The 18,659-nt window shown below is 42.9% G+C and overlaps 1 protein-coding gene across 9 annotated transcripts in view; it reads right to left on the bottom strand.

Annotated features, from left to right (window-relative positions):
• Window positions 1-18,659, bottom strand: part of SORBS1 (sorbin and SH3 domain containing 1) — a 229,870-nt gene that overhangs the window by 88,615 nt on the left and 122,596 nt on the right. The window lies entirely within an intron of this gene.

Raw genomic sequence — 18,659 nt, 5'->3', positions numbered from 1 at the left:
AATTTAGTATACTGTTTTGCAAAATGCAGAAAAAGAGAAGTGAATACACATCTTACGCAGCTATCCCTGATGCATAAATAGGCTTGTCCGATACAGAGCCTGGGCTGGGAGCTAGGGGAAACAACAGCCACGAAATGTAACTCCCCACTGCCCTCAGAAGGAAGGGCAGGTAATAGACACATACTAAGAAACACACACCAGGCTGTCTTTGGACAAATTCCTTGGTTAGGGTACACTGCTAGACGGACAGCCACAAAGACGGAATTCACAGAGGACAATTAATTTTTTTGCATGCATTGATGGTTACTAAATGTGACCATTTAACTCCAGTCCAATATTAAGTCTAAATGGTTAGCTTTGACATTGATTTGATAGATGGCTGTGCAGCTTTATTGTTTCACTCAATAACATTAACAGCAGCCTAGCTTTGGTGAGATGTCTTTGCAGTTTGATTTATAAGGTAAGCATTGGCACCACTCAACTTTAATCATGTCATTTATCAGGCTGAACTAGTCAGCCAGTCACCCCAAGCTTCTTCCATACTGAGTGGAGAGAAGGTTCTTCCAGAGGGCAACTCACCCTCTCTCTACACTGCCTTCTTCATACTTCGCTGTATTCAACAACTTTAAAATGAACTTGAAGAGACCAACCAGCAAAGTTTCATTCCTCTGCTGGATGACTGAACAAATCCTCATGTGTGTTTTACTCAAGCTCTGAGGGGAGTAGAGTCACGTTTCTTTCAACAAGCAATGCAAGACCAGAACCTCCAAGGGCCTGGTACAACCAAGCCTGTCAGCCAATAAGCCTCACCAATTAGATGTCCTCAAGACAGTGCAGGTGGAGGATAAACATGACATGGAGAAAACAGACGGTGATGTTCAGAGCTAAAAACTCTCAAAGAGTATCAGGGACCTTGCCTGGGAGCGATCTCAGAACGTACTCACAGAGCTCAAATAATACGATGTTGTTACAAGCCTCAAGAATTCTTTCAAGACCTGCTAATATCCCAAAAAATCAGCCTAGAAGAACCAGGCTAGTTTTTCAATAAAACTAGAATAGTCCTAGGAGAACACAAGTTGAAACAAATTAGAGTTTTCTATCCGGGACAGTCTAGTAGTTTCTCCATCTCCAACAAGCAGAAAGGGATCAGTGAAAGGGCACATGTTTGAAAGGCTTATTGCTAGTACCAGGAAGAAAGGTTCCTATAAAGTTGTCCAGATTATGCACCACGAGAGAGTTAATACTCCAGTGGCAAGGTCAAGCCCTGGTTTTGCTGCGACATAAGAAGCTGCCCTGCTGGCATTAACTACAGTTTGTTTGCTTTCCCAACCTGTCCTGTCCTTGTGAGTTGGCAAAAGGCTGTAAGCTGGCCAGAGTCCCAGCTACCAAAAGCTGCCCAAAGCAGAGAACTCGTTACTCATCGCAAGGACTAAGAGCTAGGCTGAGAGGGGGAGGAAAGAGTAAATGGCACAAAAAGCAACTGATAGAAACTCCGCTGGTGCTGAGAGTTGTTACTGCAAAGGCTCTAACCTGGCACATAGCCAGGGAGCGCAGCAAGACACAGGAATACAGATGCAGGTTATGGCTGGTCTGTGCCCCAATCTAGAAGAGATAGCTAAACATTCAAACTTTCTCCTTGGAAGTATGCCCCACACCATCTCCTGGAGGACCATAAGAAGCCATTTTTCTTGAAAAAAAAAAAAAATCAATGCAGGATTCACAGAAGGATTCTGTTTGGACAAACTTTACACCCACTGCTGCTAGTGACAAAAATTCCCTTCCTGTCAGTGGCAGCAAAATTAGGGGAGCTGACAGCATCAGAGATGACGGACACTGCCAAAAAGTTTTCAATGTTTTTTCATTTTAATTTTATTAGTCTTAAGCTGTATTCTGGCTTTATCTGGTGTTAGAGTTTGATTTCCACTGTAACAGAAGAGTCCGCTGAAAGAGTTTCCACTAAATAATGCAAAAGGTACTCAGACTCTTCCTGCACAAGCAGCCAGCACACCAAGCCCTCGACAGTAACTGAACTGCTCAGCAAGCTGCACAAAGCGGCATACAACCGGACCGGCACTCCCATCCAGAAACTTTCAATGAATGCAGCAATGTAACAGATGGAGTACTGAAATCAAGCAAACTGAGGAGAAAAAAAAGAAAACCACCACAAAACCAAAAAAAAAAAAAAAAAAAAACCACCTCATCACACTGCTGATTGCTGATAAAGAGGTTTCCTGCATCTTTTTATTTTTTTAAGTAGGGGTTTCCCTAATTCTAAACAGTCATTGAGTTTAGAGTGTTAAACACTTTGATTCTCAGTCAAATAAATCACTGTGGCTTAGGGCAGACTGCAGTTTGTGTAGTTCTGATGCATCAAGCTAAATCCTCAGTCTGTTCTGGTACCCAAATGTGCCATAAGGGGCTTTTCAGAGTGACATGGGAAGGGAATGGCAGGAGCAAGATAGGAATGAGCCTGAAGTACAGAAGTACCGAGGTCCACATTTTTACGGGTGTTTCTGGAGGCTGCTCTATTCATGCCGAGGGCTGATACAGTGGCTGACAATACTGTGGTAGTGCAGAATCAAGCTACCCAGGCTCCTTCTCCCTTTTGCAGATCAACAACCAGTAACCTGGCACTTCTTAAAAGGGTTGGACACAGACCACACTCAAACTGCATCCCCATGGAGAAAGGAATGCTGCCAAAAGCAAAAAGGAGAAGTGAGAAACAGGAGAAAATTCCTTGTCGCAGACAGTGGCCAGGAATGATCCAGCAAGACGAGTCTATGTGTACACTTGTGAGCCCTGGTAATGGCACCTCGTCACAACTAACCCACTGTAGGCGTGGACATCAGCTCAGCAAGCTGCTATTCTTGCATTAATTTTCCACACTTCACAGCTTGGTCTCACACACAACCAAGCAGACAGCACAGCTTCCAGTGCCCCCAAAGGCAGCAATGGAAAACACTGTCCAAGTGATCTCACACCTGAACACGACAGGAGGGCAGCACACAAACACACACGGCCTCGAGCTCAAGAACTGGAAGTGCCAAGCAAAAGAAACACAGGAGTTTCACATTGTTTTCAAGGTAAAAAGAGAAAGGGGCTGACCCTGCTTGACTTCATCATGTTGTTTGTACAGCGCCCTGTGCTTTGGGCACTGAGCTGCAAAATCAAAGCAAGTACAATGGCAATGAAAACATAATCAAACACATCAGCGTGGGTCCAGCTTTGCAATGGAAAAGCAAAGGGTTGGGAAGAAAAAAAATCCAACAAACAATACTCAGATCTAAAGGCCATTTAGAAAGAACAACTTTAATCAACTCTGTAAGACTAGCAGGATAAAAATATTATTATTTTGCCCTTGTCCACATAAGAACAGACAGCCACTTTTCCAAGGAGTTTAAATGGACAAGACAGATGAAGGGGAAACAAATGCATGGATGAAAAGTGATTCGACCTGATCACATAACTTGAGGTTCAGTGCCAGGAAAAAACTGTGGCTTCTGCTTTCATAGCACAATGCTCTTTTCACTGGCCTATACTGCCTCTAAGGCTGGAAATCGACACCCATCTTTTGAAGGCATTTCCATCAAAAACTGTTTGTCACCACCCCACACCTGCTGGAGGTTACCACTCCCCGCAGTCCTGGTAGCAGCAGGGTCCATGTGAGCACTCCACAATCTGCAGAAGGCAGAATCCACCAAGTTAAACTGAACAACCAGTGAAGATAAGTTAAGCTCATCTGTTTTCTTGATATTGATCAGACAGTGCTCACACGCACTCGGCAGCTGGCAAAGCTCTACGTGAAGTCAACCATCAGTATCGGCACAGCAACAAGCAGCAGTGTGGAAGGGAGGACAAGGGTCCCCGTCTTCAACATGAGCAACTGTTTGCTAAGTTGATGCTTGTCCTTGGTCTCAGATATGGTTATGATATTCTACTCTGGAAGTCATAAGACTTGTGGTTCATATAAGAAATTTTTAAAAGATCCATTGATAGCTCCTCTTATCTGAGCCACCCCATCTTGTGAGTTCTAGCTTAGTAAGTACCAAATACAACAAAAATGCCAACCTTGGCTAGTCCAGCAAAGAAGAGATTCTGATAACATTTTTGCTAATTACAATTAATAATAACACTGAGAATCAGCAGAATTGGCCTGTTATTGATAACCCATCTCTAATGTCATTGGCTTTTGGACATTTTACTAGATTTTATCAAACAAACTGTTTGTATGCAATCTATATGGACTGCTTAGGGACAGACGGTCAAAGTTCAGCCTGTGTCTATGGACTGGAATGACTCACACAATATTGCTTTGTGCCAACAGGAAGAGTGAAGACAACAGTGGTACTGTTACTAATCTCCATGCCAGGCCAAATCCTGCAAAAACACGTGATTCCCTGGGAAGTCAACAAAAGAGGCACGAGTACATTCCAGGGTAGATCTTCAGCTCTAAAAACAGTTTTAGATTTTCGCCAATATAAAAAAAAGAACTCTTCTGACGGACCTTTCATCTTAGCAAGCTTATGTAAACCAGTGGTTTTCCTTACCCACCGCTCAACAAACATGACCCATATAGTACATGATCTCCAAATGCAAATTCCTTACATGGACTACTTGGGTTCAAGTCTGTTGAGAAAACACTGTCAGCGCATAACAGATTAGCTCAAGCTGCCTTCTCGGAGAAGCAGCTCTTGGCTGCTGTCACAATTCCTCTTTCAGATTTGTTCAGCCCATGCCCAAAAGTCTGCTTTTACCTGCCCAAATGAGTCAGCAAAATCCATTTCACCTCTTCTCCAAAACAGTGTAGGCAATATAAGGCTTCACAGCACAGGCAGTGCGCCCTGGCTGGCAGCAGTGCCTGCCTGGTGCAAAGCACCCCTCTTTGCTCGGGTGCTTTCTGGTTGGTCAACCAGCAGGCAGCATACCAGCAGCACTTCACAGAGAAAAACTGCTCAGAAGTAGATAATATATACCAGTAAGGCATACGATAATGCAGCCTTCCCTAAAAAAAAACCACACATGCCTGCAGGAAGCTGGAGAGAATGGTCGGCGGCAGCTCTCAAGCACATAGTTTAAGAACACATCTGCACACAAAGGGAGAAGAGAAGGGGGTATCTATGTAGAAGGTATCCTGGTTTCTCAATTCTTCTGCATCCCCAGCTCAAAGCTGAGGACAGGAATAAACAGAAAACAAACATACACTGCAAAATAAAGGAACAAAATCATGGTACATCTTCATGATAATCACAGAGAACCAAGCTTGTAGATCAACACTGGTCCACTCTCAGATTTGGTCCTTAGGATGTAATTTCAGCAATGTGCAGTTGCTTAGCCCTACAATCCATTGGTTACCTCTTGAAAGGAGAAAAAAAAAAAGTAAAAGGTGTCACCAACATGTAGAGGGTGAACAGAAAGAACAACACTGCAGTGATGCCAGAGTTTAGGGCATATTCTCACTTTGTCGCCATTTTCCATTAGCTAATACTGTCAGCTCCACAGAGGTGAGATATGACTTACTCCAGAGTAATACCATCCAGATACCGAGGTTACTCTCAACTGACCCCAACCTAAGTGAGATTAGAGCCAACTCCTCCCCTTCCCACCTCTTTCATCAACTCTATATTTAACCACAGATTAACTCATTTCCTCTTTCCACATGTGAGATTAAAGTGCACCAAGTGCTGTCAGCTCAAGCAGAGCCTCAATGCATCCTCATGTAAATCACCACTCAGTACATGTGTTAAAGCATGTCAAGGAGGAGAATGAGTCACACGCTTCATGCTCACAAAATTAAACACTTGCTTCTCAAGAAGTAAAACTGGCAGGCAGCCCAGGCCCCAAAATAGTAAGAGATACCTCCAATTCTGATCTTCCCCTGTCTGTTACATAAATCTTAAAGACATAAGAAGTGCCACTATTTACCCACATGTTTGAATGAAATGCGGGTCAGTGACCAAGGCAAAGGGTCAAACACATAGGGACTTGGCCTCCAGGCACAGTGTTGATTATGCTTCTCTAGGAGGAAACAATAGCCCTTCATTCCAAGGAGAGGGGGAAAATAATGCAACAAAATCTCACCGAGGTCAGGCTCACCAAGTTTGGTTCTAAAAGGCTAAGAACTCTATAACTGCCTAGAAAAAAGAAACCACAGCAGGGAAAGCAGAAAGAAGGCAGTGACTCATTTCCCCACCCTGTGCCATATCATTCACGAAGGGCTTTGTACAAGGATGAAAATGCTGCCATCAGAGAGAGGTTCTCAATGCGGGGAGGGGGGCAGCAGCAGCCGCAGCCCTGGTGGGTACAGGGATCCCACCCTTGCTGGGTCACAGTACCCAGTACTCCCGTGGAATGCAGGTGCCTTTTCCTCTCGCATCTTCCTTCTGCATCTCAAGAACACTGTGCAAGGAACACATTATTTTATTTCTACCTGACCTCTCTGCAAATCACTTGGAGCCCTAAGGTAGAAGATCTTTATCACAGCTTGAGACAAACATTAAGTGGCTGTGAATAAAGCTGGGACTTTAAATCCAGCCACATAGTTAACTCCATGGTGAATATAATTTTTCACAGCTAACAACTATGGTAATGAATTTTACCTCAATGAACGTGGAAAGGGTGAAGCATGCAAAATTCAGAACAGGAGTAAGTTTCTTGCCTTAGATTTTATATCAATAATCCTTTAAAGTGCAAGCACTTATTTCCTCGTGTCCCTAATGCTAAAATCTTTCTTGTTCTAACACTTCAAGGGACGAGGCCCCCTTAATTTTCAGTGGCTGCAATACTGGGCTTCGGTATTTCTGCCAAGAATAATAGAAAATCAATGCGGACAGCAAGCGGAAAACACGCAGAAGAGCCACTAGCATTTGCTTCAGCAGAACAGCTGGAATAAGTTGTCAATTCCCCTTACTGTATCCTCCAACTGCACTGCTTGGCAAAGGGGCTACTGAAGGAAAGAAAATGCTTACGACAAGCTTATGACACATCTCAAAAGCAATCACTGTGTCTCCATTATTCAAAAAGCTCCGGAACGACAAACAGATGGAAATGAGAAAAAGAACAGTGGAATGACATAAAGAGGCTTCAGCTATAGATTGCAGGAGCAATGGGCCATGTCAGGCAGATGTACCGTTGCCAGAGCAGAATCTGTCTGATCTAAGGCAGAGACTGCATTGCCTGCGAACGAAAACACAACACGCTGGACAAAGACAGACGCAACTGTTACGATTTGGTGCTGCCGTGCATATACCAAAAGAGAGATGATCATACACCAAAACAGAGAGAACAAGGGGTAAAGTGGCTGAATTCTCCCTTGAAAAGAAAGATCTACTCTGCAGAGATCAGGGACCACTAAGGTGGTGGCGATTTTCTTTCAGCTCAGGCATTCCCAGAGGGTTATAAAAAGGTTGCAATGATTTGCAAATATCTTCCATTTATTTAAGGGTGGATGTTGGGATGAAGCTGTCCTGAAATCTTTTTTTCTGGCAGTATGAGGTCTCTGTATAAAATTTATAGCAAACTTAAGACACATCTAAAAATCAATAGCAGGCTTCCAGTGATTTGAGAAACTGTGAAATGCTGAACAGATGGAAATGAGAAAAGGAACGGTGCACTGCATGGGGTCACTATCAGCTCACAGAAAAGCTGACACAGGCATACTGTCCACGAGCTGTGCAACTGATGTGAAATGCCCCTCTGCTTTCTCTGTATATTAGTTCCATGTTGTGATGAAGCCGCAAGCATGTCTCGTGGAAGCAAGGTTCATGGCTTGCGTCTACCCCTGTCTGTGCATGTGCTTACACCCGCACCTGTGTTTGTATATGTGCCTATTTCATTTTCCCACTGAGACTTTATAAATTGAGTTCTTTTTCTCTTTGTTGCTCTTCTAATTCAGAAATTAGACTCAGACCCTGAAAAACATGATCTGTTCTTGGCAAAACAAAGGGCAAATGCTAAGGCTCTCAATCAGGACTACAGGAAAAGAAAAATGCTTCCTGTTCTAAAGAACAAATCCATGTTTTATATTTCTTTAAACCCCATGTTGTTTTGATGTCTTTATACATAACAGAAGAAAAGAAAATTGATTGTAATCACTATGAGAAAAATTCTCAGGAGATTCCCTGCCAACTCTGTATCTTGAGCTTGAACACTGCAAGCGACAAAGTAGCTGGCAAAGTTACATCAGGTATGATTGCATCCTTAAAAATGAGCACTAAGAAACATCTCGTGCTCAGATGGCCTTTCTAGGAGTCTAAAATGGATTAAACAGCAGCTCCCAGAGGATCAGTGTTTGGAGCAGAGCACGCCGAGTTACGCCTACTACACACTGCAGGGTATTGCTCTGGGATGCTGAAGGGGGGGAACACAGAAAGCAGTTTCAAGGCTGCTCTGGTTGCTGCTGGACTATGCAGCACCCTACCTATGGTGATAGGGCCCCACAAACATGATTTAAGGTAATTCCTGCTTGTCTCAAGCACAGGAAGGGAGTAATGGAAGGAGCAGCCCTGGACCATGTATATGGAAGCTGTTAAAGTCCTGGGGACCACATCATTACCTAGGCTGGGACTCATAATGCTCCAGGCAAAAGCCACAGAAGAATCAGGCAGACTCTTGGAGCAGCCACCCAGAAAATCTGACTTGCTAACCAATGTATAATTAAATAACACCAAGGAACTTTTAAAGATTAGACAACTGAATCAAATCAATGCTTAAGAGACTAAAAATGACAAACATACATTGAGGTTACAAGTAGAGATTAGAGGAATATTTAGCTGGAAAAGATAGAAGGAAAGAAGAAAAGCGGATTGATTTCAGGCTGCAAATGAAGTAACAAATGAATAATTGTGAAGCAAGATTGGGATGTGCCGAATTATCTTGCTCCACGCTATAAAAAGGCAGTAAATGTAATAGATATTCTTTTATAAAAATAATTTTTAAAAGGTGGCATAAAATCAGCCTGAGGAATTTATTACCACAGGGCAAGGAGGGAATACTGTAGGGAAATAGCTTTACTGGCTTTCAAAAAGGATTAGACAATTATATTAACATAAATAATACCTACAGCTGGGAGAGCTACATGAAGAGTTACAAGGATAATCAGCCCAAAGGCATCACTCTCTTCCATTTGCAGCCCCATACTTGTGCCTTCAGGCAGGGTCTGCCTTTCTGAATCACTGTTGGAATTAAAAAGTCTGTAAAATTCCTATTTGGCCCTTACATGGTCTTGTGTGTGATGGGCGCCCAAACCATGGAGGGAGCACTGGTTCAAATCCTCCTCAGAAGTTTTGGGCCATGCCAATGCCAGTGAGCAAGCCTACAGTTTTGTCTGGTACAACAACTGGTGCTTCTATTTCTCTAGCAAGCTGGAAAGCTAATGAGCACAGCAGCAAGTTGCTTACTTTAAGCTCAAGAGTCTTTCTCCCTCTAAAGTCTGACCCAGCTGTGACTCAGTCTGCTCCTATGAATGAAGATAAGCACCAAAAAACTCCATCTTTGGTCTTCACACTCAGACCACCATGAAACGCACAAACTTTGACAGAGATTCATTTCTTGTAAAGTGGCTTTAAAAGCCACCCTGTCTTCAACAAATCCCTGGTGCTAAAACACAGCCCAGATTTTTAACATCCACTGTTCCAGTAACTGAAATAGTTCCAAAATGTCACTGCAAAAAACCTGGAGTCTTCTCACATAGCTCTAGTCAAGTAATAACATTCACTCTTTAACCAAAAATCTCCTCGAAGCTTGAACCCATCCATAATTCATAGAATCACCTCCCTTGACCTGCTGGCCACACTTCTTTTGAAGCGGCCCAGGATACAGTTGGCCTTCTGGGCTGCAAGCACACATTGTCAGATCATGTTGAGCTTCTCATCCACCAACACCCCCAAGCCCTTCTCCTCAGGGCTACTCTCAATCCATTCTCCACCTAGCCTGTATTTGTGCTTGGGATTGTCCCAACCCTTGTGCAGGACCTTGCAATTGCCCAAAATCACTTATGGAGCGGCTCTAAACCATATAAAAATCTCCCAGTCAGTTAAGACTGGGCACAGCACAAGTGTCATCTCCCAGTTTGATACACCCTTGGGAACTGCACATCTAGTATGGTGCTGTCAGCTCTTACAATGTGTGATGTTTTCATAAAGCCTCACCTGATGAAAACAAAAGATTGCATGAGAATCTCAGCTTTCATCTAAAATAAATAAAAAACAACTCCCAAAATAAAACAGGGAGTTACTGACACTCATGGTGAAGAGAAAAACTTGAAGAACCAGAAATGATCAGAACCAGAAGGCAAATAAAAGTCATTCTAATGCATATTCTTACAAGACAAACAAAAGGCCCTCATGATTCTTTAGGTGAAATCCCGTCATTTGGGACGGAGGGGAATCCACATGCTGATTCAAGAACACACAACACATGACTTCACACCATCCTCCAAGCGTTCTCTCTTGGGAAACACAGATCCTATTTTAACAGAAAGGCCTACAATATCAAAGAACAAGGGAGGGGACAGTCATAAAAAAAAAAAAGCTGAAATGCTGCCAAGCAGAATGATTTTCTAAATACTTGGTGACATTTCTCAGGAGCCACTGCCTGCCTTTGATCATCACATGAGCACTATGGGTGCTGGGGGCAGGATGATGCTGTGCTTGGTTGAGGTTCCTGCAGCAGAGCTCAGTCATTTCCATCTGTGCACAGAGACTCAGAGGAGCAAATGCCTTGGACTGTCACTACATCCTGCCAGGTGTCAGGCGTAGCCAGAAAGAGACAAACGTGAACAAAATCAGAGGTTTTCTTCAGTCTCTTAGCACTGAAGCCTAATGTGTCCAGTAATCCCAAAAGCTCAAGAGAGGGGAAAGTTGAATCTCACAGAGGACAATGTTTTCCCATCTGTCTTCCATGAATATACTTGATGGGAATTTCTGTCCTCCTCCCCTGATGCAGAAGGATGTGCCTCAGCCAGACAGGACTTGAGAAATGTGAGAACAGGCTGTTGAGCTCAGCGAGAAGAGGCATAAGAGTCAAAGCAGTAGCTCTCCTTGGGTCCAACCCCCGTCACAGTTTACTCTGCAGCAGGCATGAAACAGAATTTGATCCTGCCTCGCAGGAGGGTTTTCCTCCCTGTGAAGTCAGGGGACACTAACCACTTGCAAATCAAATGTGAAACTTGATGATTTTAAACTGAAAGAGGATAAATTTAGATTACATATTAGGAAGAAATACTTTTCACCACTGTGAGGGTGGTGAGACACTGGAGCAGGCTGCAGAGAGAAGTCATGGATGCCCCATCCCTGAAGGTGTTCAAGGCCAGGCTGGACGGGGCTTTGAGTCACTTGGTCTAGGGGGAGGTGTCCCTGCCCATGGCAAGGGGATGGAACTAGGTGATCTTTGAGGTCCCTTCCAACCCAAACCATTCTAAGATTCTATGAATCTATGCAGAAGGCTCAGCCATTACAGCTCTTGCACTTTGACTGTGATTCCCACAATAGCTGTTTTTTTTCCTGGGAAGTCCGAGCTCAAGCTGTAGCTCAGACAGTAACCAGGAATCTTGGCTTTCAGATGAAAAAAAAAATTAAAAAAAATGTTCTGGGAATGCCTGCTCCACACAACTCAGGGCTATACAGAGATACGTGAGCAAGCCCTGAGGTAGCTGCTACCTAGCCATGTCAGTGCTGTGCTCCCGGGCACAAGGCAGGCTGCTCCAGATCCTCAGGTGAGATCAGTTAAGTGTTCGTGTGGGTATTTCTACTGTAAACATACATGAGGCCTAAGCAGTGTTTACTTCTCACATTCCTAAAGACTGACTTCCCCTTAGAGACCCTATTTATTACCTCTGAAGGCTCAGGCTGTCAGCCGCATCCTCCAGAGTGAATAACTACCTGCATTTTCTGCAAAATTGAGCACTGTACTTCCACTGCAGAAGAACTGTAATGGCTCCATCACCTTGCAGAGTAGGTATAGCCATCTTTGAAGTGCTATTTCTTTTTTCTTGTTTGCCGCTTCTGTTTTCTTTTGGGGGTTTTGTTCATTTCTTTTTTGGTGTTTTTTTTTTTTTTTAATCAAAGAACCATATGAATATTTAAGAACCTTAGCCTTCTTTGCAGCTACAGAAAATAAGTTTGAAAAACATTATCAAAGGCTCAGAAGAAAACAAAAATAAAAATGGCATAGAAAGATCTTGGTACTATTTAAAAATGCAAGTACCTCGTAACAGATTAACCACAACCACCTTGTTATTGCATTGAAAGTCCTTCTGTTCATTGGGATTCTATCAAAATGCAGAGGTAGATACAATTCATAGCTAAATATCCCATGGGATGTGAGATATAATGGTAATCCAGGTAATGGAGCACACCTGCTCAGGATGTGCAGAACATCTCTCGGGATTTCTGTCTACAGGAAGAGCACTAACAACATCAATGCTTCCTCATCTTGCACTGGTATGTTGGCATCACTCGTGGTGGTGAAAGGGCAGTCCAACAGCATGACCTATGTATCTTTTTATCTACTCCAATAGGTCACTCGCCGCCTGAATAATCGGCCTTTTCTTCTATTTCCTGTGAGATATTATTAAAACACTCGTATCTGTGAATCAGACAAGCTTTAATTACTTTCCTCTCATTTACAGCTTTGCATAAAATGCAAGCCATCAAGTCAAGTTGTTTTTCAGATTCCGTAAGCACACTAAACTTTCAGAACTAATCCTATAAACTAGATTCTCTGGGCTTTCAGAGCTTCCCTAATATGGTCACTAAATATCTGAGAGATGAGGACACCTCACAAATACTCAAATGAACTATAAACTCTTCAGACTCATCATTAAAAAAAAAGTCAGAGACAAAAGATATGGCAGATTACAAACTGGTGCCAAAAGACAACTAAATCGCTTGACGAGAGCAGCAAAGATGTCTAGGACAGCACAGACAGAACAGTCAAATATGGCTGCAGAATTACAAAAGGGAGGAACGATACAGTTGTAAGGGTGACTAAGACAAAATTATCCAGTAGTCTGGTGATTTGTAAAATGGTTCTGAGGTGGCATTGCTCCATTTCTAAAAACAAGAAAATGTATTCAATCTGAGAAGCACGAGTAACTTATCTGGCATTAGACATCCAGATCAAACTCAGCTTGTTGCCTATTCAGTGCTGCATAAAATTCTAGCTACTCTTACTGATGTCTCCGCAACTGTTTATATATTTAATCCAAGTCAAAACTTCCAACCTGAGACAGTGCTGCCATTTATGAGACCACATCTTGGATGGATGAATTCTCTATTAACCCTGCGCCAGATCTTGCGCAGAGCCTCTTCCCCTTCAGACCTAAGGACTAAAGTTTATACCTGAAGACTCCTTTGACTTCATGGAACTTCACAGGCCAGACCAAATCAGTGCTGTGGAGAAACAAGCATACTAATAGAAAGAGGTTAAACTCTCTTCTCCTTCCTTTCACCCATCCATCATCTACATTCCCCATGTAAGCAGCTCGCTTGTCCTAGTCAAGCAGCTGCTAAGCAGAGCCTGGACATGCATTCAGAAGCAGAGAATGCTTTGGCTCAAGCAGACAATTTCCTCTGGATGGTAAGGGCTGGAAAGACCTTTTGAACATGACTTCATAGTAAAAGTGACCCATGTTTCAGAAGACCAGTAACTCATCTGCTTTGTATTTGGCCATAATATGACAAGAAATATTTTTTCCCATCCATCCATTCAGATAATAAAGGGTTTGGCTTTATTATAACACAGCTGGGCTAGCTATATAATATGCTGGGCCAGAACATTTTCAACAAGATGTTCAAACATTATTAGTTTTGTCCTAAAAAGAGCAAGGTACTCGCTTGTCTTGTGGTTCACTAACTAAACAGATGTTCAAACACTAACAAAGGCATGCAATGTCCATTAGCTAAGCTGCCAGGGTCTTGGGAACTTCCATTGCATTGTACTCCTGTTCTCAGCAAGCGTAAGCCAGCATTGTTCCACCACATTTCCCTGTAATCGGAGCAAACAGAGCTGCTCCCAGCATGACAGGACTGGAACGAGTTAGGAAGATATCCCCGTTTCAAAGATCAATATCAAGAGGCACGTAGCATTACCGACTCAATTCTTTGTTTCTTGACTGCTAAAATCTGTGAGGCCTGTATGCAGCAAAGGCGACTGTGCTTAACTGTTATACAGTCATTTGTAATGCATGCTCATGGCCAACATATTTTACTCCTGAAACATGTTCAAACCTTAGAAGGAGAACTATTTCATTCTAAACTCTCCATAGCTCCCATATGGTATAGAAGCTCCCAGCTGTGTTATGTGCCAAGAGAAGCTGAATAAACTTTCACAATAATTATTAAAATTTTCCTCATTTCCCACATTGTATTGAGCCAGACGCTCCTTGTGTTTTTCAAGTAGGGCTCAGCAGAATAGTCTAAGACAGCTCTCTAACATTTATTGCTATGCACTGCTTAAGCCATCAAGGCACATCCATGCCATGGAGGTAACTGCATGAAAAGTCTGTCTGTTGAGCCTTAACTTCACCCCAAAGTCACCTACACACTGGAAGACTTTTTAGCCAGGCCCACAGCTTTCCACAGCCCCTTGAGCCAGCAATTATCACACCTCTTTGTCTTGTTGATCATGTAGCGATGATAAACGTTTTATGTTCAGGAGATGAACGCGGCATACTTTACAGCAAAACACCCATTGATTTCAAGGCATTTTTATGTAAGTGAATTCTTGAGTCCCATGTCAAAAGCAATAAAGCAGCAGCTCTTTGTTTAACAAGAATAAGACCAGGACCCTCAAAAAAGGAGGAGGCTGATAAAAGGAAAGCAGATCTGCTGAGATACTGATATGAAGTATGATCCATGACTGACTTTACCAAGGTTGTGTCAGTGCAGTTATATCCATGCACCGGGATCCTGCTGCTTCTTTTTAGAGAATGAGGGAGGTGGAGTGATCTCTGAACAGGAGGCGCAGTTTTTCCATAACCGACATTCACAGTATGCACACATTTCTGTCACAGTGTACCAGAGATATGTTCTTCATGTGGACCTGACCTGACTTCTTGTACAAATTAATCCTGTCTTCCTTTGCTATCAGAAAATTGTCATGTAGTAACAAGGAAAGAGGAATGCTGCATGTGCTCTGTGAAAAGATGGGTGACTAAACATATTTTTATGCAGTTTAGATTATATATCTGAGAGTGAGCTATCTCAGTTGTACAGAATGAGATCTTCCATAGAAGACTGACTGATTTGCTGAGGTCACTGTGTTTCCTGGAAGGAGACAGAATTCTGCAATGCAAAGAAATCCTACTCTAGTAAATTTTGTGAACCAAATTTGGATGTATACTGTCCCGTTTTATTCTCCTTGAAAGCTGCATAATTCATGGGAAAGTATTCAGGAAGCCTAACCCTAGATAAGTAAAAGGACAAATTCTAACAGCTTTCAGAAGTCAATAGTCCATATATAGAGAAGATGATACAACAGATTTGATACTGGTAACTAAATAGTATCTGCAGTTAATTAGCTTGCAGCGTTTGAGATGTTGATAGATTTAAGAAAACAAACAAGACCGGAACAGTTGACATTTTATTTTCATGCATGACTAAATTGTATCATAAATCAGAGACCTCCCTATCAGCAGAAAAGCAGCACTGGCCCTGACCGCATCAGGGAGTTCCAATAGCACTCTGCATTCAACAAAACACTGCAGGAGCTCTTCTGAAACAGGAGCCTAAACTCACTTTCATCTTCTGACAAATCTCATCATTCCACTGTGTCACACAGACAACCGTCCTAGGGGTTCAGTCCAGAGGTAGGTCTATCACCACCATGGTCTGGCCTCAAGCAGGTGGGAGACAAGGCAGCTCCTTGGGGTTTCATAGCTTTTCCGCTCTCCATTTGCCATCAAAGCACTGTGCTTTCCTGGCCCCAGGGTTCCTCCTTAGCCCAGACTGAGTAGGATATATTTCACATCTTTGCTGAAGTAAATCACACAAATGCTTTGCATACTTGGCAAGCAATATCCTTCCCCAACCTCTTCTATAACTAGATGCCAAGTCATGCTGTTTTACTGACTCAAATGCTAAAAATCAGACCAGCACTTTCCATAAAGCCCACACTGCTCTAAGGCCTTAGTTTGAGGGGCTGGAGATTGTGTCTTTTATTCTGAGAGGATGGCTTAAAGTCAAACTGCCTCACCACAAGGCCCTTTAGGGGTTGTCAGTGCCCTTAAAGCAGTATTTTGTCACACACCCCACTCTAACTGTAAGCCACCCCTCATTCTTGGCTCCTGTGCACAGAAAACAAAGGATGTCAAACAAAGGTAGCCATGTCTTGCAGCAAGCTGGCTTCCACCAGCACTCTTCAGGAAGCAGAAGGCAAGAGTCAGTACAATGCTGCTGTTTACTGATCACAGTACGTTCTAACACATCTTGTAACACACATAGTAATTGCCCAGAGTTGCAGAGAGACAGCATTTCATTATGAATTGTTTGTGACAGGTGATAACGCTGTTGGCAATTAGTCCAAACTGCCATGCAAATCGCCAGTGGCAGCCTATTACCAGATATAGACCTGTGAGGAGAATCACTGTGAAAACAGACTGAGTGCACTGTTACCTTCAGGGCTGGCTGCCAGTTCCAAATGTCAGGGCTGTGCTACTGCAGGTCTCAGAATACCGTCCACCGTATGAGCCACTTGACATCTTAATAGACTTGCCAAAACAAGGAGGGTTAGCTATTCAAAACCCTGTCTCTCTCTTGCATCAACAAGTCACTTGTATTTTAAACACTGCTAACAGCACTCACTGACTATGCAGAAGGGTGATCAACACTCAGGAAAGCAGCCTTGCTTCTGTCAATGCCAGCATGATAAGTAAGGTGAAGAGGAAACAGAACAAAAATATTTAAGCCTTATTTAGTCTCAGCAAAACCTTGGGTAGTTCAACCTGATCTACTGCCAACCCGCTACATCTGGACTTGGTTTCTGATGAAAGTATCTACAGAAACAAATAAAGTGATATAATCCAGTCCTAAATAATGAGCAAAGCTTAGAAATAGTCTGTCATGACAAATGGAAACTCTGCTGTTTCAAATAGCAAGAACTCGCCCAGGGATGCAGTAAGAGAACTGCTATCAGTGCTGAAGTCCTGGCACTCTCTTCTTAAAGAGAATTACGAGGGGAATGGTAATGCTACATTTCAGTCAGAACAAAATGATACATTTCTACAACATGTGTCATCTCAACAAGTTTATAACAACTCTAAGCCCAGAAGTCTCTCTTGCTATGACTATGTAAGAGTTGTCCCCACTCTGTTGATGGAGAAATTGAAGCACAGTCAGGATGTTTTGTCTGCAGTCCCAAAGGAAGCCATAAGCAGCCTGATGAACTGAGTCTCCAGTGCAGTCAATTGCCAGTAGACTCCTACAACGACAAAGAGAATCCCTAATAATACAGCAAGCCTTCTCCTGGCCCTGCTTCTCTAAATAGCCAAAGTGATTTGGGGCTTCATGTCTACAATCAAGATATTAAGAGATAATTAATACGCTTGTACAGTGAAGTGTTGACACCCTTCAACGGACACACTCCACAAGCATGCCTAGAGAAGCGCATCAACATAATGAAGAAACTGGATGACTCAGAAGAGGACCACTCTCTACATAATAACTGTTCCATGACAACAGGATCTCGAAACCAGTCCAGGAATGAACAGAGGCCACCTCCGTATCATAACTTTGTTGGACTGTATGAAACAAGTTAGCTGCCGAGTGCCTTGTGAAGAGGAACTGAAGACACACTCAAGGAAGCACCTTCCATCCAAGCTGGCCCTACCAGGAAAGAGGTTGGGTCACATCAGTGAAGCGGCTCTGCAGACGGCAGAGTGGAATCTGACATTGCTACTTCCCATGGTACACCAGGCCCCTGACTCGAGGAATTCAATATGCCTAGCAAGCAGACCAGGTTTTCTTTCCTCCCCAACACAAAAAGAGAAGACAAGGACACAGTACCTCACTATAACCCCTTCCTCCTATCCCCAACAAAATGGATACAAACAGAATGCCAGCCGTCCTGCTGGAATGATAAACTGTCTCCCCACATACCATTTGTTAAGGAACCCCCAATACAGCTCGGATACCAGCAGGTCCAGGTTTCAAGAAAACTACAAAATTAGGATTTATCCCTGCAAGCGTTTAAATCTGCGCACATGATCACTTTCACTAAACGAAGTTAAGTGTTACCATAACTTTAAGGATGTAAACAGCTGCAATTGCAGAAGGCTTCTGAGGCAGAACACCACTTACACAAGTGCTATTGGACTTTACCAAACAGATTTAACTTTGCCCCTAACTTCCTCTAGATACTAACATTCTTCACAAATTCATAACAGTAAGTTTCCACAACAATTACATGATGTGTTCAGAGCAGAACTGTCCATTCCTAATTAACAACTTTACACATGCAAAAAGGTGGAATGCCACTCAGCTCTGAGTAGCCACCAAAGATACCATGTACCTGAAGCATTTATAGTGTGAAACTCTGATCTTTTTAATTTTTCAGAAATTTTAGATCTTGCAGAGAGCTCCAAGTTTTAATTATCTCTTCTTGACCCTCTACTTTCTATTTCCCAACAAGACCGGATGCCCAGTGCTTTCCAGCAGCGAGAATCT

The sequence above is a fragment of the Rissa tridactyla genome, chromosome 6 (genome assembly GCF_028500815.1).
Source record: "Rissa tridactyla isolate bRisTri1 chromosome 6, bRisTri1.patW.cur.20221130, whole genome shotgun sequence".
Lineage (NCBI taxonomy): Eukaryota > Metazoa > Chordata > Aves > Charadriiformes > Laridae > Rissa > Rissa tridactyla.
This window is presented reverse-complemented; position numbering and strand designations above follow the sequence as displayed.